This window comes from Macaca nemestrina, chromosome 6, assembly GCF_043159975.1.
Source record: "Macaca nemestrina isolate mMacNem1 chromosome 6, mMacNem.hap1, whole genome shotgun sequence".
NCBI lineage: Eukaryota > Metazoa > Chordata > Mammalia > Primates > Cercopithecidae > Macaca > Macaca nemestrina.
Genome location: NC_092130.1, coordinates 21,610,688 through 21,637,524, shown reverse-complemented (window position 1 = coordinate 21,637,524; position 26,837 = coordinate 21,610,688). Strand labels below are relative to the sequence as shown.

The 26,837-nt window shown below is 37.4% G+C and overlaps 1 protein-coding gene across 13 annotated transcripts in view; it reads right to left on the bottom strand.

Annotated features, from left to right (window-relative positions):
- The window catches only part of LOC105482354 (EBF transcription factor 1), a 411,036-nt gene that overhangs the window by 54,221 nt on the left and 329,978 nt on the right, over positions 1-26,837 (bottom strand). The gene's annotated exons all lie outside the window — the stretch shown is intronic.

Here is a 26,837-nt window from a genome sequence, read left to right as displayed (position 1 = left end):
TCAACAACACGGGACACTGGATTTTTATCTCCCTTTGGACAATGAGATTGTGGTTAGCATAACACTGGTAAACCTAACATTAATGCTCTGTCAAAAATTGTTTTATGAAGGCTAAAGAGAGGTTGGAGAGAAAGGAGGTTCACCCAGTAATAGACACAAAAACATTGAAAGAGAAACTGAAATCGATTCTGTAAACAGCAGAAGTCAAAGCATCGTAGTTGTCATTAAGTACCTACCGTTTTAATATTCAAACACTAAGATACTTCCTGAAATATCAGATCAATTCTTAAAGGAGAGCTGTTCCCAATGGGGTTTACATGTGGTCCTCTGACATCCATTAGACAGGGTCCCTGTCTTTCGTAGCGTGAGTTCAAACAAATGGTAAGAGAGGAAATACATTCCATTTTCTCTGTTTACTTTATTACTATTGATTTCTGAATTCCCTCCAATCTATTTCCTAACTGGGCAGATAATATACATTTAGTACCAAAGGTAATTATCCAAAATGAATCTAGTTTGCAACTGGGTGATAAAAAAAGAGGACACTGATAGATTAAATACTTATCATTAAAAAGTATGGCTGATTGTATTAATATATATACAAGAGCTTTAATATTCTCACTTTATGGCTAGATATAATTTCCTAGACTAATCGTCAGTTCATGTGTACACTTGGGCATATTTTATTTCTACTCTATATTTTATAGCATCATTTTATAGTGCAAATAATAAAAGCACTATATGAAAAAATTATTTCAAAAGTTTTTTAAAAAAATCTACCACTTGCAAAAAAAATAGGGCATTAAAAAAAATCTTCATAAAGGGATAGAACATTTAGTTACCACAAATTACAATGGTTTTTAAAGCATCAAAGTTAGAGAAAACAGCAAACAAATTTCTAGCAATAGTGAATGGATAAATAAATATAGTGAATCCACACCATGGGAGATGATGCAGCCTTTTAACATTATGTTTATGAAGAAATTTTAATGCGTGGGAAAATGCTTATTAGGCTATGTAAAAAAAAACAGGATATAAAATTGTGTGTGTAAACACATATACAGTATAACCACAAATATGAAGAAAATGTTCATATATATTACATATAGAAAAATATGAAAGAAATACACAAAAATGTTTTTAGCGGTTATCTCTGGGTGATGGGTATTGGATGATTTTAACTCTTTAAATTCTATCCTGTTTTTCTCTAAATTTTCTAAATTAGCACATATTATTTTTATATCTAAGCAAGTATTAGAGAGATGGGTGAATGAACAACTTAGAATGAATGGAAGGTAGGACACATGTTTCGTTTGCCCCTGGCTCATAATGACCTGAGGGCCTTCACATGCCAGGGACTCCTCTACTGATGCCTCTTTGGAACCTGCCCACTTACAGGCAGAGTAAGCTGTCTGCAGAATCCTACCAGATATGTCTAAGCATCATACACTCAGGGATCATCACACTTTTAAAAGACATATGTAGTTATAGAAATATTGAAGTACTGAGGAAAGAGTACAATGGAGCAGTTAGGAGAATGAATTCTGGAGTCAGACGGTCTGGCTAGGCTCCTCCACTCACTACTTGAGTAACTCTGGCAAATGTCTTAATCTATGTCTCAGTTTCCTTACCTGTTCAATCAGGACAGTCAGGTGCCTTCCTTATAGAAGATGTTCAGGGATTCAATGGGCTAAATATTTGTAAAACACTTAGAAGACTGTGTTATACAATAAGTACTTATCCATTAAATGAATACGTTTTTAAAATTCTGATATATTGATCAGAATAAACTTACAAATCAAGAAATGGACATGGCCAAAATATTTATAAAACATTTGAGCATTTGTAAGTTGCTGCGGCAAGGGTACAATTTCAGTTGAGCTTAAGTCGAGACTCAGGATTGTAGTGGTTTTAGACGATTTTTTTGTACTGCCAAAGATCTGTCCATCGATACATTTTTATCCAGAATGATGTTGATCATGCTAAGGTTCAAGGGAGTAATTACTATGTGCGGTACTATTTGTAGTGTTTTGTTCCCCACTCTATATTTAGATTCTAACAGAAGACATGAAACTAAATAGATACTCAGTAAACATTTACTGAATGAAAACACAAATGACTTCACCACAGCTGCATCAAGTTGTCTAAATATGAGCATATTTCCACAAAGGAGTCATTGTTAAATGAACTTTCCCTCTATTAAGAACTAGGATTGAAGTACCAAATTTCTTATAATAGTAAAAAGTTTTAGATTCTAACTTAGAAACAATTAGATGGCAAGATTAAAAGGGGAAAAATTATTTATTCCAAGAGAAAAAAATCACAGCTTAGGACTTGAATGTCTTCAAGGATCCATTTCTCAGGAAATCTATAAGGATGCAGACAGCTTTAGAAGTGGAGATACCAAAACAACAATGGCACCACCAATAAACAGAAATAGTTCATCTCGCTAATTCTGTGGTTTTTCTCCTACCTGGTAGAGCGTGACAAGAGAATGTTAAAGTAACTGAAATCAAGAACAATACTGGAAATAAGAACAGTCTACAATGGCAGATTTTTACTGTAATACATTTCATTATTGAGTGAGGGAGGAAAACAACTGTTTTTAGATACTATCCATTGTTTTCTATACATTTCAAAACTCCTCTTCACCCATGTAACTTTTAAACGTTTGACAGTGTAACTTTTAGCATTTTGTGGAGATCTTGGCTCCAATGCAGCAAATAAGAAGTAAAATGTCCCATGGTTGTAAAATCTTGATAAGTTATCCATGTCACTTTTTTCAAATGTGGAACTGCTCACACCACACAGATAATTATAGATGACCAGATTGTAACTGTTTTAGTGCTTCTTTTTCCTCATAAATTTTAATTTTGGAAAGTTAAGTGAAAAATGTGGTTTCAATTTCCTACAAATTGCACACAATTTGGTTTTAACAAGAAAATAGAAAGAAAGGGTATGTTCTTTAGAGTGAATTATGAACTAGAGTTTGTTTTCGTTCGCTCAACACCGCAAAAATAATAAAGCACAAAATTTAGAAAAGATGCCTTACAAAATGGAAATCATGAACTGTAGTAAGAAAGCAGAAAGTAATTTTTTTTTTTTTTTTGTCTAAACATGATTTAAGCAATGTAACAGGATAATACAATTGAGCTAGTCTTTCTCCCTCTGGTGAAACAAGCGAAAGCTTAAAAAAAAAAAAAAGAGAGAGAGAGAGAGAAAGAAGGAAACAGGAGTAGAAGCCGACAATCTTAATACATGTATAACAGGAAATCTGTTAATAAGAAAAGGCTGTGTGTATCTCCGTCTTACTATCTTCACAACTGTCAGCAACAACAAAAGAACTATTAAAAGCAATCAATTTTGAAACCATTTAAACATATACCTGGAAACAGGACAAAACACAAGAATTTATAAAGGAATTTTTAGTGGAAAGAAATTCTAGCCTTCTGATGGGTTCTGGCTCTAATCTTAAACCAACATGCTTTCTTGATTCAAGGTAGTGGTCTGCTACAACTAGCATAACTAAAGGCAGGAACCCCATGAAGTGTCTCTACCACACCAAAACCACCAGCTGGAAAGCAAATTAAGGAAATCAATCAACTAGATATTTTTTTCTCCTTTCTGCCAAAAACTTCGAGTGAATGCACTTTTCTTCATTAAATTGACCACGGCTTTCACCTTTTTAGCAATGTAGACTGTTAGGCAAAATAAATTATTCATTATTCAGGTAAAAACTATTTCATCAAAGTTGTTGATCTTCATTGATCAAATTCTCCACGGCCTATGTTACTTAATAGCACCAGAAATTTTCTCAAATTTCTACTTCCAAAAAATGTTTCCTTTCAGACATATTGTGACAACCACAAAGCTTACCTGCATGAGTATCCTATAAACAAAGTTGTTGTAGACCAAATGTTAACATGAGTCCCTGGTAAAATGTTATAGCCCTAGATTTTCTTTTCTGGCCAAAATATAGTATTTGCTAATTTTTTTTTTCTAACTAGGGTTTAAAGTTGCTAGTCTAGAGTGCTTCTGACTGTTAGAACATGAGGCTGGCTTATGAAGGTCCAGTTATAAACTGGGACTTGGCAAACTTGAAGTATTACTCATTGACTAATAATTCTATTAGTCAAAACTGTAAACTTCTGGTCAACTACATATTTTACATATTACTGCATGAAGCTCTAGCAGAAGTTCACCATCCTAAATAGACTTTGAAGGCTTCACGATTAACAAGAGGTGATTTATTCTCTTGAAATATAAAAGCTGACTTTTCCCACACAAAAGTCAATAAATCTTTGGTGTTGGTGAAAGGCCATTCCCTACCTGTAGCAGTCAAGTTATGTAACCCTCAGGCAATGACTTTTCATTGAGCTCAGACCTGGCTGACCACAGCATTCACACACATCTCAGTCCCCAGTGCTCAAATGACAGTGCAGCCTGATTGCCACAATGTTGCAATAGAAAGAAAGGATTTCCTAGCAAAATGCTCCAAAGCTTCAATAATCTAAGAATCCACAGGAGGCCATCTTGAGAGGGAAGCAAGGGATACGGTTTACTCTTAAATCCAGGCTGTAGTATTCTTCATTCATTCATTTATTCTTTCAATATCTTTTCCAACAGAGCCTCTTCAACCTATGCCACCCACCAGCCTTGATTCCAAATCTATGATACCAGATTTGGATTTTTTCTAGTTAGAAAATGTATTAGCATATACTACATTTTGGCCAGATCAAAAGCACCATCCTGACTTGACAAAGACTCCCGAATATTTGACTCATTGTAATAAGCACCTTATTTTGCTCTAAACAAAAGTGTTTAGGTGACAATGGATGAATATTGGAAACGCTACTCAATTCAATGCAAACAATTATAATTGCAAGGAATTTTTCTTACTCAAAATTGAATTCAAGTGAGTGCTCAGGATTTTCCATAGCATGATAAAGAAAATAAAACTATCCTAAGTAACTTCAAATCTCTCATGAGAGGTCAGGGAGATAAGGAATTAAGAGGACAGAGAGGGACAATGCCAACAATGAGTTTGGGAAATCATTTGTATAAGGTCCTGGACTATGGTAGAACATATTATGGCTGAGAAGTAAAATTAAAAGGGGATAGATGATGATGATTATTATTTCTTATAATACCTACTTTTCTTATAAACTAATGTTTTTTTTTTCCCCCCACATATAAAGGCTGCACATTGCCCATTTTTAAGAAGATGGAGCTCAGTAATTAGGGAAAAAGTAGAAAACACACATTGAAAGTAATCTTTCCTACTCTGAGCCCCATGGCCATATCCCCTCCCCACTTCTCTAGTTCCCTGGACTCCCAGGTCAGGCTGTCTTCTCCCTAGCCATTTACCCAGATTTCTACCAGAGCATTTTGTCACTTTGATTTGCATCATATGCCAGCACAGCCTGCCTCCTGTTCATCCTTGCTCTGCACCTGTCTCCTATTTTAGCGTTTTGCACCACACTTTGCACATAGTTGACATTCAATAAAAGACAGAGAATGAAATTCAAGAGACCAATCGACTTACTTCTACTTTAGGAAGTTCATTTTATTTTCAAGCTCCTAAATCTTTATTGGGATTAACTAGCTGAAGGCCTAAAAGTGGAAAGAAAGACAGGGATTGTGAAGGCATTTTGAGATATTTGATGGACTTGGAACTCCCACAGAATTTTAAAAAAGAAAACAAAGGCTGAGGCCTGCAAGGGCCTTGGTACGAGGCCCTTGGAGGGAGAGGGGCTTTGTGGAAAATGGTTGCCATGAGAGGATTTTGGGAGAACCTCTGTGTTTGAGGGAATTTGGGACAGGGCCTTCAGTGGAAGCGAACACTAGCACCCAAATATTCAAAACGTAATTTGGTGAAAGGTCACCTATGATTCTGAATGAAATAGGGTAAAGACATCTGGTAGTTTTCCTATTGAAATAAGCAAAGTGTGAAATGAGATATTTTTGTTTTTAAGGCTCCCTTTCTAAAATTTCCTAACTTGGCCAAAATGTCAGTGGTACTTCAGCAGCTCAAGAGCTCAGCAGCAAACCTTAGTAAGTTCTGTAGTTGGCCCTGAGTGCTAACTTCCTGAATGTGTTGGGCTCTTGAGGTGAGTTCTACTGGCATCTTGGTTGAGCCCCCCAGATTCCAGGCTCTCATTCTGGCAGGCATTTTCCCTCTGGCCAAATCTCAACCACAGATCAACTTTCCCAGCCTCTGGAGATGAAGTGTTTGGGCTGCCTTCTGACCAAGTGTGAGATTTTTTTTTTTTTTTTTTTTTTTTTTCTGTTTATGAGATAGTCTATAGCGCCTTTCCCAGGGTAATCAGTCATCTTGACTGGTGATCACAGGAAGAGGTAGACAAAACTAGGAGAGTCTAGATCAATGGATTTGTTTTGTAAAATCACTGAATCCTGCTGGGACAAATATGATTTTTTCTTTTGCCCCCTTTATTTTTTTTAAATTGAGTAACTTACTCATTCTTCAAAAATTACTTAGAATATTTTACTTGAATCCATTCCTGATTAAAAATAACCTCTTGAAGTATAAATGTAATGGTTTTCGAATTCCCCTTTTATTCCTTCATCAATCCACTTATCTGACAACCATTACAGGACTTTAACTCTCTGCCAGTCATTGTGCTTGTGGTGCTTAACTTGCAAACTCTATCCTTGCAGCTGCCATTTTTTTAAATTTCCCAGTAAACATTTAATAAAGAAATAGATGAATGAATGAAAGAATGAACAAATGAATTAACTAAATAATGAAGAGGGCAAATTCAAACTGGAGAGACAAGCAGAGCAGTGTGAAATTTATGCATGTGCCATGGTTTGTGTGTGCCTATGGATTTAGGACATTCTGCCACAAATTTAAAATGTGGACACATAGGCACTAATTCCTGTAGCCTTGAAGTTGAGGCACTGAACATAAAGTTAGTGGAGCCTTTCTGTAAAAAAACATGACTTCTGACCTTCATGCTGAAAAAAAAAAAAAAGACAAAGTGGGCTCATTCCAAATACCCCAACACCCTTCACAGGCTGAGCCACGAGCTTGCCTCCTTGTGGCTAAATTGGAGCTATGCTTTGCTCAGTTTGGACCCGAATGTCCGTGTGGTGGTACAGACGGCAAGACCACACATCTGCTTAAAAAATTTGAGAGGGGAAAAGGGCTTCGGTAGCATCCAGGGCTTCAAAAGGCATGTTACATGCATACATCCTATATACTCTAAAGGGAAGGTGGGCTGTATGCTGGGTATCCCGTAATGATTAGTACAATACCACCCTAACTGTCTCCCTTCTAGGCTTACCCCTGCACTCTCCTTCCTGCAAATGTTTATAGCCTCCCTTCTACTGCATCAAATCAGACTTTAACTGTCTCTCATCACAAGAGTCACTGAGGAAAGTATGGAACAAATTGAAACTTGAGGAAATCAGACCTGTTAGACTATAATTTCTATGAGGGCAGGGATTATGCACATCTTTGCTCATTATGCACATTATGTACGTGGTATCTCCAATAACTAACATACTGAGGATGATTAATAAATATTTGTTGAATGAATAAATGGGGCAGAGTGCAACATTTCCATTACCTTTGTGCCTAAATATTGAAGATCGTGTTATACGCACAAGAGCCTAGACTCTGAAGCCAGTCTGCCTGTGTAAAAGAACTGCCTCTACCACTTTCTTGTTGCATGACCTTGAGCAAATGCTGAACACCTCTTTGACTCAGTTTCTTCATTTGTAATACAGTGATAATAGTACCTGTCTGGTAGTGTTGTTTTTAAGATTAGATGTCTAAAAGTATGTTGAGTACTTAAAACAGTATGTGGTAGAGTAAGTGCTTTGTGAGTGTTAGCAGCAGTAGCTGTTTGTTATTTATTAATAAGAATTGGGGGCTTTGTTCATTCAGCAAGCACTTTTTGAGCATCTTCTAGACCAGGCATAGTACAAGGCACTGGAAATACACCTGCAAACCAAGTGGAAGTAAACTCTGAGATAATCACAGATTGAGAACTACTTGAAGTCTTTAATAATAACTACCATTTTTTGAGTTCTTCATATGTACCATTTATAATGTGCCAAGTACTTTACTTGTATTATTTCAATCGTCACAACAAACTAGTGAAGAAGATATGCTTATTTATTTTCTCCATTATTGAGGTAAGAAAATAGAGGTTTATGTGATAATGTAATGTGTCTATGGCCAGAGGGCAAGGTCTTGACTCTTGATCCATTCATTGCTCAATATCTACTGGGTACTGCTGAATACAAAGCTCTGGGCTGATGAGAGAGGACTCATACACGTAAGAAAATCACAGTGACGGTCACAAGTTTGTATTTCAATAATCGGCCTGTCTCAAATTAAAGGAAGCACACAACAGAGAAGGATTACAATAGATTAGCTAGGATATGACATTTATCTTCATGAATTTGAGACTACACTATGAAACAACCAGCAGAATGGCCAACAGTTAATTTTTGACAATCTGCCCACAAGGGAAAAACTAGTATTTTAGAACAATTCAAATGCACCTGCCCTTTATAAAACATCAATGATTTAAAAAAAAAAAAAACATATGAACTATTAGAAAAGTAATCTTAATGTTCTTTTTAATTCAGGCACTACAGAAACTAAGTAATCATTGTTGCGATTAATTGCTTTCTTGTTGCTTGCCACTTTCTTTTCATTATGAGAAATTAAAAGACAGAAGCAAATTATACAATATATATTTATTCAAACTGAGCTGACTTGACATCATTTATTGTATTTGTACTTCCCAAACATTGCATGGTTATTCTTTTAAAACTAAAATTTCTCTAGCTCCAAACTGACTTAGCATACTCCCCGCAGTGATACACTTGATAATCATGACTCAAAAATGTGGAGCTAGAGAAGGCTGAGATAATATGTTGTCACTCCCATATTTATCACCACATTTTCTGAATCATCCAGCTTCATAATGATGATTTCTTTTCATTCTTTGCACTGTTTGGCAACTACATGTTTTGTGAATACCTAAAACGTTTATAAATATTCTCTTCCCTTGGAACCAATAAATCTTGAAAATTAAAAGACGAAGTTAAAATGACTTGTGCACTTCACCAACGTCTCCACTAAATGTACCATACATCTCACAATTTCAATATTCACAGTTTAAGACTCAGTGATGACTTTCAATCTTACTATGTGGATAAAGAAGGAGGGGTGTGCTTTGCAGTTTATTGAAAGCTGCTTTGGGAGTTAGTCTTGATAGTTAGATGTCTTATTCTTTCTGCTTCTCCATCCTTCCCCCTCTATTCACCTTTATTGACACCAGGTATAAGCCTCTTGTTCCATGGAACTATTTTTTTTTCTTTTAGAGTCAGAAATGGAGAGACAGATATTACAGAAACAACAATTTCAAGGATCTGCTACAATGACATGAATCAATGCTTATTGAAATTTCAGGAAGCTTGATCTGCTGAGAACATAGTCAGCTGGTACAGCTCATATTTCTAGATAATGATCACAGAGTGGCTGGGGGATGGGATAGGGAGAGTGAATCTTCTGGGCAAATGATAGCATAGCATGAGCACTGGGGAAAGTCCACAGATGCTTGGAAATAAAAACAAGTATACCCGGGTGATGCTGTGAGGGCTTACAGTGCTATCCATTTGTATACTGTACAAATTCTAAGGTACACATGGCTGTCTAAAGAAGTCCTCTAGCTCCTTTCATTGCACTGTACCAGATCATCCTCCCTATTTCTTTCTTAACACTTTTGCCAATCTGATTATTATCTTCTCTGCCTCTTGTGTATTGCCTTCCTTCTCTCACTGGAATATAGGTGTTTTGGGGACAAGAACCTCACCTTTCTGGGTCACAGAACATAGAAAATGCCTGGAACATAATAGCTATGCAAAATGTTTTAAATTGGAATTTGAATATTATTGCACCCTCCCCTCAAAAAAAAAAAAAAGTGAGAGCAAAATATTCCTGTTTCTTCAATACTACTTGCAAGAGCATCTTAAAGTCTGAAAAGAACCTAGAATTTTTCGGGAATGAAATAGTCTGCCGTTTTAAGGCCTCACTGTGATGATAGTACATTGCCAAGTAGATTTGTTCTTTAAGACTTTAGAAATTATGGGTGAATTAATAAATTCACGTTTATCACAAATCAGAAATTCATGACTTATGAACTTGAATTTCGAAGTTTGAGGCCAAATTTATTTAAATATTTCTCTCAGGAACCATCATAGTCCTGCCGAGTCCAAAAATTGTCTTAAAATGTAAAACAATGCCGCATTAAAGCAAACGCCAACATTTTCCGTGGCCCGACGTGGCATAAATGTATTGTTTTCAATTTAGTGACTTAACAAGAAATACAACAGCCAAGACAGGAATTCCTTCCAAACACGAGAACCCATTATATAAGATGAAGATCTGTTCAGCCCCTAAATGAACCACACAACATAGGAATTGTCATTAGCTACTGTAAGGCAATGAAGAACTTATAAAACCAGAGCCAATGTGTTATTAAGACCAGGCACGGTGGCTTTAAGGCAATATAGATTTCTGAGCTATTTATTTATTTATTATTATTATTGCAGGTCCCACTCTCCCAGCCGCAACTATTCCAACTCTGCAGGACCCATGTAACAAGGCGATAGTATCTAAGAAATAATGAGCGAAGGAATGCTGTTCTTTCTTTCAGAGCAATCTCAGGTGCGGTCTTATACCGTAAAGGACTGGATCAATACTCCCAGCAGCAAGCCGCTCGATACCCCCTGAATTATTGCTTCATTTTTCTTCTTATTATAGATGAGTTGTGTTATTATTTTCCTCAAATCGATATTTTACAACCTTTTTTATCCGTTTCTCCATAAATTTTGTGATTACTTTAAACTGGGAATTCCGGTACACTAAATAAGATGCAGTATCTGAAAGGGACAGAATGTACTGACATGTTTTTTGTTTTTGCTTTTGTTTTACTCTTTTAGACACAATGCCTTGTTTAAAGCACGTCATAATCAATAGCCAAAGAAAAGTTTAACATAACCCTGTGCTTGCAAAATAAAAGTGCAAATCCTTTAAAATAGCAACAGCCCAAACAGCACAAAGCTGAAAAACACAAAAGGAGGCAGGATTGATCAGCACTTTGCATCTGAAATTTCATTCCTAATGCTTTTTCTCCCCTCAGTTAAAGGGCCAATGCAATTCCCTTAAATTGTTTCTCACAAAGGAGATAACTCTATGCACCTTGGAGAGATTTAATTGGCTTCTATAGCTGTCTCCTGCTAAGTGTTTAAAACATCAGCAAATCAAATCATGTAAACTCATATCCTGTTCTGCTGTCGGTTTGCTCCAAGCTTGATTATTTAGATGTTAACATTAGCAGTGCCTACACTCAATGAAAGAGATCAGGAATATACTCTCTCCCTGAGTTCCGGGATGACTTGAGTTAATTCTACGCTTCCTATGAAATAATGTGTGTTATTTGGCAGAGAATGCTCAGTGGTAACTAAATAATCATTACAGTGCAGCCAGTGGTAATTACATGGTAATTCACATTAACTTCATAATAAGCACTGTATTTTTCACTATATCCATCTGAGAATGAGGCAGAATCATAGTCTTTCATTTCTTTTTAATGCCACCCAAAATAAAAATAAAGTAAAATCATTTTAAGGGCAGGAGGACAAGGAGTATAATCCTGGTGAGTTAAGCTAGAGATTTCATTAAAGAAATACTTAAATCCATTAAGTCTAATTAGACATGACATCCCAGGATTCACAAACAGTAGTTCTAATAAACTCATTAAAATTTTTTGGTGATTTCTTCAGAAAATGGGAGAATATTATATTATAGGCTATTTTATTACATTAAGGTTTTATAATTTTATATGGGCTCTTCTCTTTTTATGTAAAAGCCTATGGAACTTTATAAGAATAGTTCTACTTAAATCAATGAGTCTTAAACAACAATGTGCTTCTTGTAACATGTATTTAATAATGCAATAAACTATTCTAAGTAGTACAGAATAAAATGGGGAGCACTTGATTCTGATTGGCTGAAAGATAGCAGGATATAGGGGCTCAATTCCTTGTAGCATTGCAGTGCACAATTTATACCCCAATCTCCGTTTACATACATATTATTTAATTTGGGCAATTAGGAAGTCCTGAAAGCACTTTCCTATTACCACCTGGATCCTTAGAAGGATTCACACCATAAATGCATCATATATAAATGTATAAAGCAGCCTTCTGAGAAGAAAGCAGTGGGAACAACTTTAATTGAATACTTATATTAGAGATTAAATTAGGTCTGTTTTTAAATGAGCTACCCTTAATTAACTGCAGTTGGAAAAGGGGAATAGATATAATTTAGTTTTTACTCTACTCACTACCTGTAGCATCAATGGACAACTGATCCTTTTTGGCTTTTCACCAATAATTGAGTGCCTTTTCAGGAAGGCCTGAAAACAAAACCTTTTATTTGAATCCCAACACAAGCCCCAAATAAGGTTTAGAGCAGAAATCCCTTATGTAATACAATCTTGATTTTTTTTTATGAATTGGGATATGCCACGGATACATTGAATGATACCCTCCTCACCTCTAACTGCAGTACAAGCCTAACAACACTTTCTGGACTCATTCATCGTCAGCCAGTCAACCTGCCTGTCAGGCATCAAACAGTAACCAACACACTTCACTGAGCCAGGCACACAGCACAGATCTCTTCTCAGGCAGGTTTTAATCTTATCCCTGATGACCATCATCTTCCAAGTAGTTCTCTCTCATTGGCCCTTGATGGTTTGCTTCTAAACCCACTAAGCAGAAGATCACCAAATAAAGGCTTTTACATCTTATCTCCTCAAGGACCACCAAGGGACTGAGGCACAAAGGAGGGTCCACAGACATTTTGTGGCCAAGAGGGAATTTCACCAAAAGTCTCCACTGGGCATTAGATTATAAAAGTGCAGCAGGGACAGTATATTTGGGTGGACCCCACTAAGTCCTTCCCCAAATGGACCCAGGGAATATGATCCACCAGTTCCAATGAGGTCTTCCAACAATGTACTGGTGTCCGACATGCCCTGCTCTTAAGCTGGGCTCCCACAAAAAGATGAGATAAAGGACATGCCCATAATTCCACTTCACCCACGGTGAAAATGGCACTTGGCTTTTCTGCGGGGCTTTGATTTACTCAGAGATCAAGAAAAGCCCCTTCCTTTTTGTCAACAGACAGAACAGCATGTAAACAGATCAGAATAATGATGTCCATGACACCCTTTATGTAAACATATCACATATTGGAAGGCCCAAGGAATTAAGCATCTATACCACCTCACCCTTTCCTTGAGAGTTTACTCAAAGATTCATGAACTTAGAGAATTTAAGAGAGTTTATCAAATGACCATGGTGATGTTTGCTGATTGATTTTCATATACATTCAAAAATGTTATGTCTTTATATATTTGCATACTTGGGAATTATTCACAAAATAATTAGTAAATCCATTTATATGTGATCTGCTCTGGTTTTTTAAGCAAATTCATCCTGTGTTGGTTTGGGAAAGACCCTTCCCTTATCTAGGCCTCAGTTACCTCCTCTACAAAACGTTAGGGTTGGTCCAGGCTATCTCTGAGGACCTTTCCATTTCTAAAACTCAGAATTACAGGACAATGTTCTCTTGGATACTATTTTGATAAGATCCACCATTAATCAGGCACTTACTATATGCCATACACTGTACTAAGCTTTTTATATGCATGACCTTATCAAATCCTCACAGCAGTCCTGTGATATATTCTCATTCCCATTTTGCAGATGAGAAAACAGAGTCTCAGAATAGTTAAGAAACTAGTAAGAATTGGGGCCAGGATTCAAATTGGGATCTGTCATGATTCTAGAGATCTATAGTCATACAGTTTCTTTATAACTAGTTGAGTCTAAGGAAAATACACGTAGTGTGGACACAAGCTCTTGGCTGATAGGTGGAAGAAAAGGAATCTGGTGTAAATATCTACCACTAACTGAGGGACTTTAGCCAAGTCTCTAAAACTCTTTAAGCCTTGTTTTCACCATCTATAAAGACATCAATAATTTGGACAACTAGATTATCTTGAAGACTCACATCCCATATATTTATGGTCAGATTTGTCAATCATTCCTTCACACATTTTTTATGCATTGATTTGACTAATATTTATTGTGTCTCACTCCATGCTGGGCATTGTGAATACATTGGTTGAGAAAGACAAGGAACCGCCTTCAGGAAGCTTATATTCTAGTGAGAGACACAGGCTACACACAATGAAGGAAAGAAATAATTCAGATTGTATCAGCTGGTGATAGTGCTGTCAATAAAATAAAAGAACTACATGTACTCAAAGTGTCAATGCTGGGGAGGTAGCTTGGGGTTCTAGAAGCCCCCAGTCTAATTAGTGAATTATGTTCATAGAAAACTAAAAAGTGGAGTAAAACTGGGGTAAGTCCATTTAGTAGGTGTAAAAATCTAAGATATTGAAAGGTATAATCAACTACCTGGAGGAATACAGATCTGATATCAGACCCATCACTAGATGGCTTAAATGACCATAAATGAACCACTTCACTTCTTTCTACACCTCATTTTTACACCTGAAAATGGGGCTAAAAATACCTGTCTTTCCTCATAAAGAACAAAAAAGAACTGATGAATGAGAAAGGCTTGGTCAACTATAAAAATGCATTTAAGTAAATTTACTTGTTTCTACAAAAATTAAGATGAAGAAGAGACACATAGTGTCAGTAGTCAGGCCTGTACTTTGACCCCCAATATAGAACATTCCAGTAAATCACAATTTTTTTGCTTTGATGCTAGTAATTTTATTAAGGAAAATTTCTAAACCTTTAGATAACCCTCCTATGTCTTCTGAACTAACGAGTGCAAATGTTTCATTTTTCTAGTCTTAAAAAAGTAGAGAATTATAAGCTTGCTGAAAACAGATTATTCAGAGACACCCCTTCATCTAAACCTCCCTACAAGCTCAAAGAGTCATCCTGGCCTCATTGACTATTTTAAAAATCAATTAAAACTAAAAGGAAATGATGAACGTGTGTAGAATGGGAAGGCCATATTCTGTGCAGATACTTAAATGTGAATATATTTTTGGCATTAAACAAAGATCTAAATTAATTCCATATTGAATGGGAGTTGGTGCTTCCTGCAGCTAACCACCGAGGTTGATCCCAGGTGGCTCTGCCTAGCAAGTGAGGCCTTCCACCCGTGATGTAAAGAAGTTAACCACAGTTGATGTTAACAGGAAAAAGATGAACAATTACATGTGCCAGGTCAAACAGCAGTGGGTATGAGGGGAAGTCTGCTCTTCTGTTGTTGTTTCTGCTCATGATTTAGGGAGTACCAGTTTCTGTCTACCTCTCACCATTGAGAGATACTGCAGAAAACCTCAGGTCTGATATTAATGGGATGGTTTCCACCTGCACTTTCAGTACCTTGAATAAAATGAGGCCCACGTAAAAGGGTGAGCATACTTTACTCAAGTCAAAAATACTATGTGGTACAGATAATTGAACTCACACCAAGGATTGCACAGGGCTGAGGACCCAGCAACAGGAAAGAAATATCAACATGCTGAACTACATATGGGCAGATCCCCTGCCCTCCAAAAAAGTTCTCTCATTAAATATTTGAGTATTTTTAAATCTCTCCTTTGGCAAGATGCTTTCCCAATTATGTTACTTTAAATTGGTGGGGGCATGAAATACTCATCATCAATGGTGGTTTAATAATGTTTACAGAGGTGCAGGAGTCAGTCAAGACAAAAAGGAGTAGAAAGTTAATATAAATTTAGTAGCTTTTTAAGGAGACTGACCTCTCATCATTATAAATATTCCTCAAAACAAGCCTTTTAAATATCGGTTTTTAAAATATTGCTAATGGTTATGGCTTAGAAAAAAATTTCCAGTGAAAGCACCATGCATAGATTTAAAAAGAGGTGTATCACAAACAACTTAGAAGAGACTATAATGGGAGAAAAATGGCTCTGACTTTGATTTAAAAAAAAACCTGATGGAAAAAATGAGTAGAAAAAGTTTGATTAATGGTGGAAACCCAAAATGCAGAAGTTATATTTGTAAATGTTGTAAATTATGTGATAGTAGATATGTACAAGTAACAAAACTTACATGTGAAATACTGTAAGTAGACATTTGATAATATATTGTTATCTATAAATATGTATATGGTTAACTTGCCCTGGAAGCTCAAAACTTCACTAGAAAAAAAGGAGAACACCTTATATTTAGAATCACACTATATTCTGGCATAAATGATGTTAAAAATTCTTTAAAAAGAAAAGATATGGCTGTCCAATGATAGACGAATGAGGAAGCAAATTATGGTGCAGCCATCAGATGGACTATTATACACCCACTAAAATGCATTCAGGGAGAATTTGAACTAACAGAGGAAATGTTTAGTGTATAATATAAACAACAAAGCAGGATGCAAAACTATATAAACCTATTTTGACTCACTGATAAAAATGTAGGAGTATTATTTAGTACCTTCTCTGAATACCCTTGAATACTTCCAAATAGTTTATTGGCTTTGAAAACCAAATCATGTTATATCATACTAAAAAGATTAGAGGTTCAAAACTTTACAGTGTTGCATTACATTGGCAAGAACACATATACAGCTCAGTTCCTACCTTTATTGTTAATAGTTTTCCAATCCCTTACCAGAAATTTATAGTTGAGAAATGACAACACATCTTAAAGATTAAAGCCATGTGACAAATAGTTCATGTCCTTTAATAACCAAATCTCATGCCTTAGATTGTGAGAGCTTATCTGCCTCTTCCTTCTATATGGTTTCTATATTAGAAGTAAGTACTCAAAAACATTAACAGTGATTATCCCTGAGGGATAGAATAATGGATAATCATTATTTCATACGTTTTTGTATTTTAAAAATCTTCCATATAAGTATGCATTATGTTCACAATTATATAATTTGGTTAAAATATTTAAGGCTCCAGTTCCTGTCAGAACTCAATGTGTCCTATAAATAACCCCCCCTCTCCCATCACCAACAACCTAATTTCAGGGAATCAGGTAATTCCATAAATTAACAAGGTAAAGTAGCATGCCAGGAGGCTTACTCAGCGCAGGCTCTGGTACCCTTCACCAGGGTCCAAGTCCTGGCTCCTCCACTTACTAAATAACCCAGGAAGTCACTTCACCTGAGATTTTTGGTCTTAAAAATAGGCTAATAATAGAGCTTGTCTTTACAGATTCTCAGGGGTGGCACGGGGGTGGGGGTGGGGGATTCCTTTACATTTAGCAATTGTAGAGAACAAGAAGACTGAGAGAAAAGATAGAGTTCGTGTGAAAAAAAAAGGTGTGGAATAGGAGAGAATAACAGGAGAAAAGTCAACAAATGTCAAAAGCCCACTGAAGTGGAAAACCAGAAGAGCGGGGAGAGAAAGGAGGAACTCAAAGCTCTAGCAGGAAATGCTGCTAGCCACAGAGGATCAGAGAGGGACTTACATTTACCTACATTTTGTTACAATTTTGGATTTGATTACGTTTCAGATATCATTAGGGTTTTAGATGAGTTCCATTTTAACTTATAAAAAGCACAGCACGTGGTGGGTCCCAGGAAGCGGGGCAGCGTGATTATGGAATCCACTTACCTTGGAGGTTGTTCAGCTCGAAAACAGAAGCAGTGCCACACTATATAGCTAAATTCTTTTGGGAGGTGGTCCCAAGCTCTCAGGACATCGGGTCCTTGGAGCAACACACACCCACTCAGTTGGGGATGGCTGATAAATTTCAGATCCTGACCCCAGATAATCCATGTGTAGGACTTATTGACCCTGTGCTGTGGGTTTTTCAGAAAGAAAAAGAGAGGAGAACCCAAATTCCAGGTGGCTATGCTTTAACATGAAGATAATGATATATCTCATTATAAGGTTCTGCTGGGGCATAAGAGGATTATCAATGACTAAAAGTTGTTTTAAATTCATAACTCCCTAATATTTATGTATTTTCAAATGAAATAACTATGATATAAGATGTAACTCTATTATGGTAATAAGTCAGATATATGCATAGGAAAAATACCGCAAAATAGATATCATTAAACAATATTAATAGCTCATGTTTACTGAGTGTTTATGTAGAAGAAACTGGTAGGAAGGTAGGCAATTTCAATAATATTTTAATTATGTTTTATTGGTGCTTCCTAAATGATCTGAAATCAATATGTATAACTTTGCAATAAAGACTGAAAAACAAGAGTGAATGCCCTAGTGGGTTCCACGTCTCTCGGTTAACTTTAACAATGAACAGGACTGGCATCCACATCACTGCAAACACAGATAAGAAAAACGAATAGGCCGGGCGCGGTGGCTCAAGCCTGTAATCCCAGCACTTTGGGAGGCCGAGACGGGCGGATCACGAGGTCAGGAGATCAAGACCATCCTGGCTAACACGGTGAAACCCCGTCTCTACTAAAAAAAATACAAAAAATCTAGCCGGGCGAGGTGGCGGGCGCCTGTAGTCCCAGCTACTCGGGAGGCTGAGGCAGGAGAATGGCGTAAACCTGGGAGGCAGAGCTTGCAGTGAGCTGAGATCCGGCCACTGCACTCCAGCCTGGGCGACAGAGTGAGACTCCGCCTCAAAAAAAAAAAAAAAGAAAAAGAAAAACGAATAATCCTCCATCAAACATTTGGAATACATCTTAGGAAAAGAGGAAAAGAAATTTAGAGTTCCGCTTCCTCCTCCTATTCCACAATATTAGAGGAAGTTTCAAGATATATAGTCAAACGCTGAAGGGTTAATTTATCATGATGCTCGGTTTAAAAAAAAAAAAAAAAAAGCTTGAATACTCCCAAGTAGTTTATTGGCTTTGAAAACCAAATCATGTTATATCATACTAAAAAGATTAGAGGTTCAAAACTTTACAGTGTTGCATTACATTGGCAAGAATACATATACAGCTCAGTTCCTACCTTTATTGTTAATAGCTTTCTAATCCCTTACCAGAAATTTATAGTTTAGAAATGGCAACACATCTTAAAGATTAAAGCCATGTGACAAATAGTTCATGTTCCTTAATAACCAAATCTCATGCCTTAGATTGGGCGAGCTTATCTGCCTCTTCCTACTATACGGTTTCATTGGTAGGAAATACTTTATATCCCTATTACATGAATGATGAATGGCACCGTTGGTTATGGTCTGTTATTTGCTTGGCTGTAGTCAATATGTTTTCTTTGGACAGGGATTTCTGTGATTTATCTCTCTCCTGGCCTTATCACTTATTAACTCTGGGTAGACAGGAAAAAGCCAAGGTTATATATAAGGCCTCGTGGCTATTTAGACCTCTAATGTCAGTGAAAATATCCCTTTTAATGATCCTGTTATACTAGCTACTCAAGTCCTGATTACACTCCACTCCAAATAGGAAATAAAGGTCATATTTCTTGGAAAGTATATATGTAAAATATGCAAAATAATATGCTTCCTTCAGACCAGCTTTATTCTTTGCAGAAACGGCTCTCATTCTATAGCTGTCACAGAAGTACAATGGTTACTTTCAGTGACTTTGTTGTTGTTGTTGTTCCCATTATGGCACCAACAGTATTTAACTGTACAAATGCCAGCAGATTCAGAATCACTGATCACATCAGCATACATCTCATCAGGAAAAATCATATTTTGTGGGGGGGAAAAAAAAGAAGCTTGGGACCTACCCTTTGTATCACAAAAGCAAAAAGAATAAACACTCCCTCTGCCTTGAATTCTTTTCTTTGTGTGTAAATGGTTCATTTGGAGTCATATTTAAGACATGTGGACAGGAGCAGCCTGTGAATTTTTCTTTCTTGTTGGGTCTATTCCAATTAGGACACTGCTAAGGCAGAGCTGCTAGTCAAGTATTCATTACCCAGCCCTCTTTCGGCTGAATCCTAAGTGAAAACAATCTGACAAAAAAGAAAAACATTCTTGCCTTCCTTTCTCCAATTCTTCCTGAGTTTGCTGAGGCTTGTCTTTATAACAATTAACATATGTATAGAATATTACACTGAGCAAAATATTTTCATGGCCATTTTTTCATTGATACTCACAAGATCCTTGGGATGCACAGAAAATGATGGCCCTACCATTAAGTTGAGGAAGACGAAAATCTAGCAGCTTTAACCCCTCTGTCTCCCTCATCCCCACATCTAACCCATCTCAAAGTCCTTTCCATTTTTCCTCTTAAATTCCTCTTGATTCCTCTCACTCCGTTCCATCTCCACTGATTGCCACCCAAATCAAAGTCACCAAACCTCTTTCCCAGACTACTGCAACGACCTCCTAAGAGGTCTTCCAAGATACATTCTGGTCTCCTATGCTTCTTGAAGCCAGAGTTAGTTTGTTCCCAAAATGTAAACCTGGTCACATCCACCTGTCGTTTCAGACACTTCAAAGCTGTCCATTGTTCTTAAGGTAACAACCAAACTCCTCCCCATGGCTTATAAGGTTTTACATACACGTGTCCCTGCCTACTTCTCGCAGCCTTCTCTCTCACAGTTCTCCTCCTCCCTCTTGATTTGTCAGCCTCATGACAATTCTTACAGTCTTCCAAGGTACCGTGTTTCCTCCCATCTAGGGCCTTTTCATTTGCTCCCTCTGCTGGAAGACTCATTCCCCAACCCCATGCTACCCTCACCCTTCAATGATTGTTGGGTTAGCTCTTTGTCATCCTTCAAACTTCAGCTCATGTGATTTTTTCTGTAGAGAAATATCTCTAACTGACTGGTCAGGGCTCCTTTATTATGTGCTGATCAAAAGCACTATTTCTGTCTTTCTGGACACGTACCAGGTTTGAAATAGTAAACTTATGAACATCCATTTTCCTCTTAGTCTTTAAAATAAAGAAAACAGGGATTGTGTCTGGTTTTGCTCAACACTGTTTTAGGACTTGGCCTAGAACTGCTTTAGAACATTGCCTAGAATAGGACAGGCAATCCACAAACATTTGTGAGGTGAATGAATGAAGTAACAAAAGGAAGTGGTAAAATCAGAACAGGACACAGGTATTTTTATTCCTATTCTTAATGCCTAGAAAGAAACAATGTATTTAATCATAATCAAAGCTGGCACATACATAACATCAAACTCTAATGACTAGTTTTTTGGATTTTCAAAAAAATATATACCCACTATCTGCTTTTCTCACTTACTTTTGGGGAGCACTCATACTGGACCAGGTACTGTCAGGATTGCATTACATACATTAACCCTTTTACTCCTTAGATGAAGGTACTATTAAAATAGCTCCATTTTACAGAAAAGAAAATGAAAAGTATTTATAAGCCAAATCTCATTTTTTCATTTAAACAAACTATCTTCTATGAATGTAAAACTTCAAGTAGAAAGGGACAGATTCTTAATTAACAGCTCTTATTTACATTCCATATTATCCAGAGCACAAAAATCAATGAAGACCCATTGATCCTGGGCAATAGGTCAATCAATTATTAGCACCTATTGCAAGTAAAATGCTGAGCCAAATCGCTTCAACATAGTATATAAAATAAGATTGAGGAAGAGTTTCTCTTTCTTCATGAAGCTTGTGGACTTTTTATGATTTGTCTACAAACAGAACAAGAGAGCTAAGGACAAAAGGAAGTGAATGATGAATGGGATGGTTTTAGCACATGGAGCAAAAGAGATTCAAGGACAGAGACTCTCCCAGTCAATCAAGATGAGTTACAGGGAGGACCAAAGTCAGTTCTGGAGCCTGTAAGCAACTTGTCCTAGGTCTCACAGCCAGTGAGTAGCAAAGCTGGGATACAACGCAAGACTCATTGCTGTCAGCCCAGGGTTCAGTATACTATACCCAGGTGGTCTGAGAACACTTCAGAGAGGTAAGAGTTTGAACTGGATCCTTCAGGTGAATCACCATATCCAAAGTAGCTAAAGTGAGCTGGAGGCACAGCAAGGAAACCGGTTTGACTGGAGCATCATAAGCCCTAGCCCCAGAGCACAGTGAGCCAAACATCGGGACTTGGGCTACATCTTACATACAGTGAGCAGAGAGGGAAGGTTTCTCCACAGGGTAATGACATGAAAGTGGCTTTTCAGAAGTGTACTGTAATGAAGAATTTATGTAAGAAAAGGCTAAATTGCAGGAGATCCATTAGGTGCAAACTCTCCACTTCTTCCCTAAAACTGATGACTTTGTTCAAGCCCAAAGTGGCAGCCTTCATTTTGTGGAGGAGGTTTCCAAGAATGAGAAACAGCTTTCTGGTGAAAACTCTGGAAGCTGGAGTTGAAGCTGATTATAACCTAAATACTTTTGAAGAGAGTTGGTGATAGGCTGTACTCCTGTTGCTAGGACCTCCAGAGGAGGGGCTGAGATAGAAATAAGAGAACAAGCATGTGTCATTCTCTAAAAACGTTAACACCAGAGAACTTATTAGCTGTGTGATGCATTCCTGCGAAAATATTTGTTTTAAGCAAATTATTACATTTACACTTATGCATTTCTTTTTCTTGCTACTTTGTTTACACTTTGCTCCTTTTATTTGGGGTTGATGGGTGTTGTTTCTTTAAACTGATACCTATAGTTGTGTTACTAAAAATCCCAAAAGACATTTCTTAGATTTCTAGGAAGAGGACAAGGATGATAAACAATCCACGGAAAATAGTTATTCCTGGTAGGGGCTCAGAAACAAAGGAATGAATCATAGTGGGCACCATTTATTAATGGAAACTACTAGTATCTAGCCTCATGCTAAATACAGTTCCGTGATCCTAAAACTTTACATATGTTTCCCTGATCCTAAAAACAACCCCAGCAAGGTATATTATTATTTCCTTATAAAGATAAAGTGACTGTGGTTTAGAGGCATCATATGATGTCCCAAGGATAACCTCTCTAGTAAATGGTAGATCTGAGAATTCAATCTATATCCATCATCTTGAACCTAAGCACTCAATCAGTATGCGAGGTACTATCCCCTTAGGAGTGAGGGAGGAAAGGATAAGGGGAGTAAAGAAAAGAGAGAGGAAGGAGTAAGGGAGATAGGAGAGATGGGAGAGCAACAAGAAAGTAAGAGGGATAGGGAGAAAAAAACGGAAAACTTAAGTCATAGTAAAAGCTGTCAAGTTCCACAGAGCATATGCAGACAAAATAGCCCCTCCTATGTGCAAAGCAATGTGTTATGCATTGGCAAGGGATGTGGAGTTATTTTGGGCACAAGGTACAAACAGGAAGTATTTCCACGAAGAATTCTCATTTTGAAGTTAGTTCACAGGCGAATACACAGGAATGTGGGTTAGTCCTTCCACAGGAACAGGAAATTGGGTGAAAAATGTTTAGAATTGGAAAAGTCAGTGGTAGAAAAGATCTGATAAGTGACCTATCCAGACATCTGAGTTGTTAGATGATCATTCATCAGGGTTTTCACCAACTTTTGGGGGATCAGGTGGTGTACAGCTCTCAGGGTACCCCTAGGCTGCTCAAACCTTGCCCTGGTGGCCCATTCTTCCAGTCACATATTCCTCGAGATACAGAGACGTCTCTTACAGAAAAATAACTAGAATGAAAGCAAAACATGCATTTGAAATTGGCCACTTCTCATCAGGAAAACCAACTACAAAACTTTGAGGAAGCAGCTAAAGGTCCCTAAGAGTCTTTTATTAGCTTCCAAGACTACTTAGGGCCTAGCAGGAGAGATCACGATTCTAAAGGATCCAAGTCACTTAAAGACATAACAACTTCAAGAAAACAAGCTGTGAGAATAATAAAGGTATTAGGGAGAGCCCTTACATGGCAGTGAGGTTATAGTGGATTTAATTCCCACTGGACTGACTGACCAGAAACGATGATAGTGCTTTGAAATCAATCCTGTGATTAGATAGCATTTGTATTTCCTTCTCTTAGAAAGCATTTATTGAAAACTAAAGTCAGCCTTGCCCTACATTTACATAAGAATAACTGGACACAATAAAGTAAGATCTAGAAAGTGCTAGTGAGCTTTTCTGCTTCTAATCCAGTCAGGATTCACTTTCCAGAGTCTGTGACTCTTATCGGACAAACACAGGGGCATGGCACACTAGCAGCTGTGGATTCCTCGTGCATCTCTGGTCTGAAGGACCGATGAGAGAGAGATGTATGCTTGCTTACCATCCTTACAAGTGGAGTCAGCTTGCAGGCAATCTGTGCTTCGTCAGATTCTTCCCTCCCCAACAGGTCTGCCTTTATTAGTATAGATTAGGCCATGCTGTTCCTGCCTTTTTTCTTCTTTTTAATGTTATCGACTTTTAGAGACATTCACATCTACAAATGCCAACTCTCTCTTGCATACTTTAAAAACAGCAATAAGGCCTTAGTTTGGGGTGTTACTTTTCAGCTCAATAATATTTTTCAAGGGAAAAATTCCAAGTGATATTTCACTAAGAAATAAGAGAGTTAGCTCACCCAATCCAGAAAACCAAGTCTCACAGCTTGAAATACTATGGATGTTAAAGAAAATGAAGTGTGAACTTCTGTGGGTGGACAAAGGAGGGGTGCCGTACATTTACAATGATCCGAGCAGTTGTTTGGATACAAAGAACAGAGAGGTTTTATGAGCCATCTCTATACCCTTACTAGTAAGTGGTGACAGCAGAGGTAAACTGAGTGAATCACAGAGGCCAGTAGCCCCAGCCATGAACAAGTAACGCATGGTAGAGGCATTTAATGCTAATGATGAAAAGGTCCGTGCATAGGTCACCAATGAACACAGATTCCCTTTCGTTAGAAATGATGTGATGTCATAATAACTGTTAACAGCCAAGTAACTATACCAGAGGGGAAATCGTTGTGCCAATTTCTTCAGATTTTTATTTTTCCAATATGGGGAGAGGTTAGAACTCTCTCCTAGAATAATTTAAAAAAAAAAAAAAAAAGAAAGGTTTCTTATCTGGTGCCCAGTTTGAGGCCAGATCACCAGAAGCATTTTTTCATACCTTAAATTTCTCACAGATGTACACACGCGCATATGTGCCAACTTATTGCTCTTATCCTTAACTACTTTTCTAGACTTGAAAATCTGACACTTTAATCTTAATTCCAGTGTGCTATAGATTTTCTAAGATGTGATTTCTTAAATTGATGGCAATTTTTCTTTTTTTTTTTTTTTTTTTTTAGTGTTTAAAAAAACTCCAAATATTGATGGATCGCTAGCTCTTTTCTTTTGAGAACTTAAGTAATTTAATGAGGGTGGTTTTTTTTTTTTTCTAACTTTTATGGCCAGGTGGCTCTAGGGGATATTTTGTTGAAGACTGATTAAAAATAATTTCTTCTAAATGAGACCTGACCACAAAATGGAACCATTAATGGGCAGGGACGTTGTCACCAAAGCGGAAACCATGCCTGATTGCCTCCTGTACCTCCCACCACACAAGCATTTTCTTCTTTTTCTTCTCCTTTTCTTGTTCTTAATAGCTGAGTAAATAAGCAGCCAGCGAGGCCTAATGTTTTCGGCCAAAAACAGAGTCCAAACTTCTCAGAGAAAACATTTGGCCTCTGTGGTTTTGAAATATGTTCCAGAACACCGAGTTCAGTGGGGAACATTGTGAAAAACTCCCATCCATTGGAATGATGCTGGGGAATGTTACAGTATCAGGAGTTTCAATTGGTCCTTTTCCTGCAGCCCCATAATGAGACTTGTAAAACACACACACACGCGCGCGTGCACACACACACACACACACACTGCTATGTGGAAGTTCTCATGGGAAAAATGAATGGCAAGAAATCCTAGCTTTAAAAGAAACAGCTAATCTGCTAGTTTGATTGTTCTTCAAAACTTATGCTGAACCAATGAGCCTAATTAAAAACACTTGGCCTACTTCTATAAAGCATCATAGCTTTCTCTATGCTTCGTTTGTATACACCACAAAACTCCAGATAGACTATTATTTTTTCAAGTGCTCACTAACAAAGTGCTGACTTTGTTGGGATGGCTGAGCTAATTTCTTGAACTCAGTGTGAAACCTTAGCTAAACAAAATTGCGGTAATTTTCCTTAATTTGTAAAAGTGATTGGAGTGCAAACAAAATTTTCCTCTTGGGTCAATCCTATAATTTTCAATTAACTAAAACTAATCGTCAGGCAGGCACCAAACCTGCATTTTGTTTAAAGGGCTGGGAGGCATTTCCAAGGGTCAGGATGCATTAATTGTTTTTATAATTTCAAGGGGGAGAGAGAGAGAGAGAGAGAGAGAGAGAGAGAGAGAGAGAGAGAGAGAGAGAAACTGGGTGACTAAGAAGTACGTTTGGTTTTACTCCTAATATTGAAATACAAGGGAAAGATTCTCTGAAGTAAAATGTTACAGAAAAATAAAAGTCGTCCATTTAATTGTATTGTTATAATTATGATTTGTTAACTGTTATCCCGTCACTGCTCTGTTATCTCTTTGTGTGAAAGCAACTTCCGCTCTGTACTTAGTCTGGCCTTGTGGTCTTTTACTGAATGGAAAAGGAAACCTGGGACCAGTTCGTGGAGACAGTTACCACTATCCAAGGATAACTGACACTAAGCAGAGGACCCAGAACCACACTGCACTTGTGGTTCTTTGACCAGCAGCATCAGCCTCACCTGGGAGCTCTTAAGAACCACAGGATCTCAGGTTCTGCCTAGACCTACTGCAGCAGAATGTGAATTGTAAAAGATCCCTGGGTGTCTGGTTTGCACTTCACAATCTAGGGATCTCTTAGAGTACACATTGGGCATTCAGCCTTTATACTTGATGTAATTCCACAGCGATGCTGCCTGGTTCTGTCTGTCTGATGGGAGG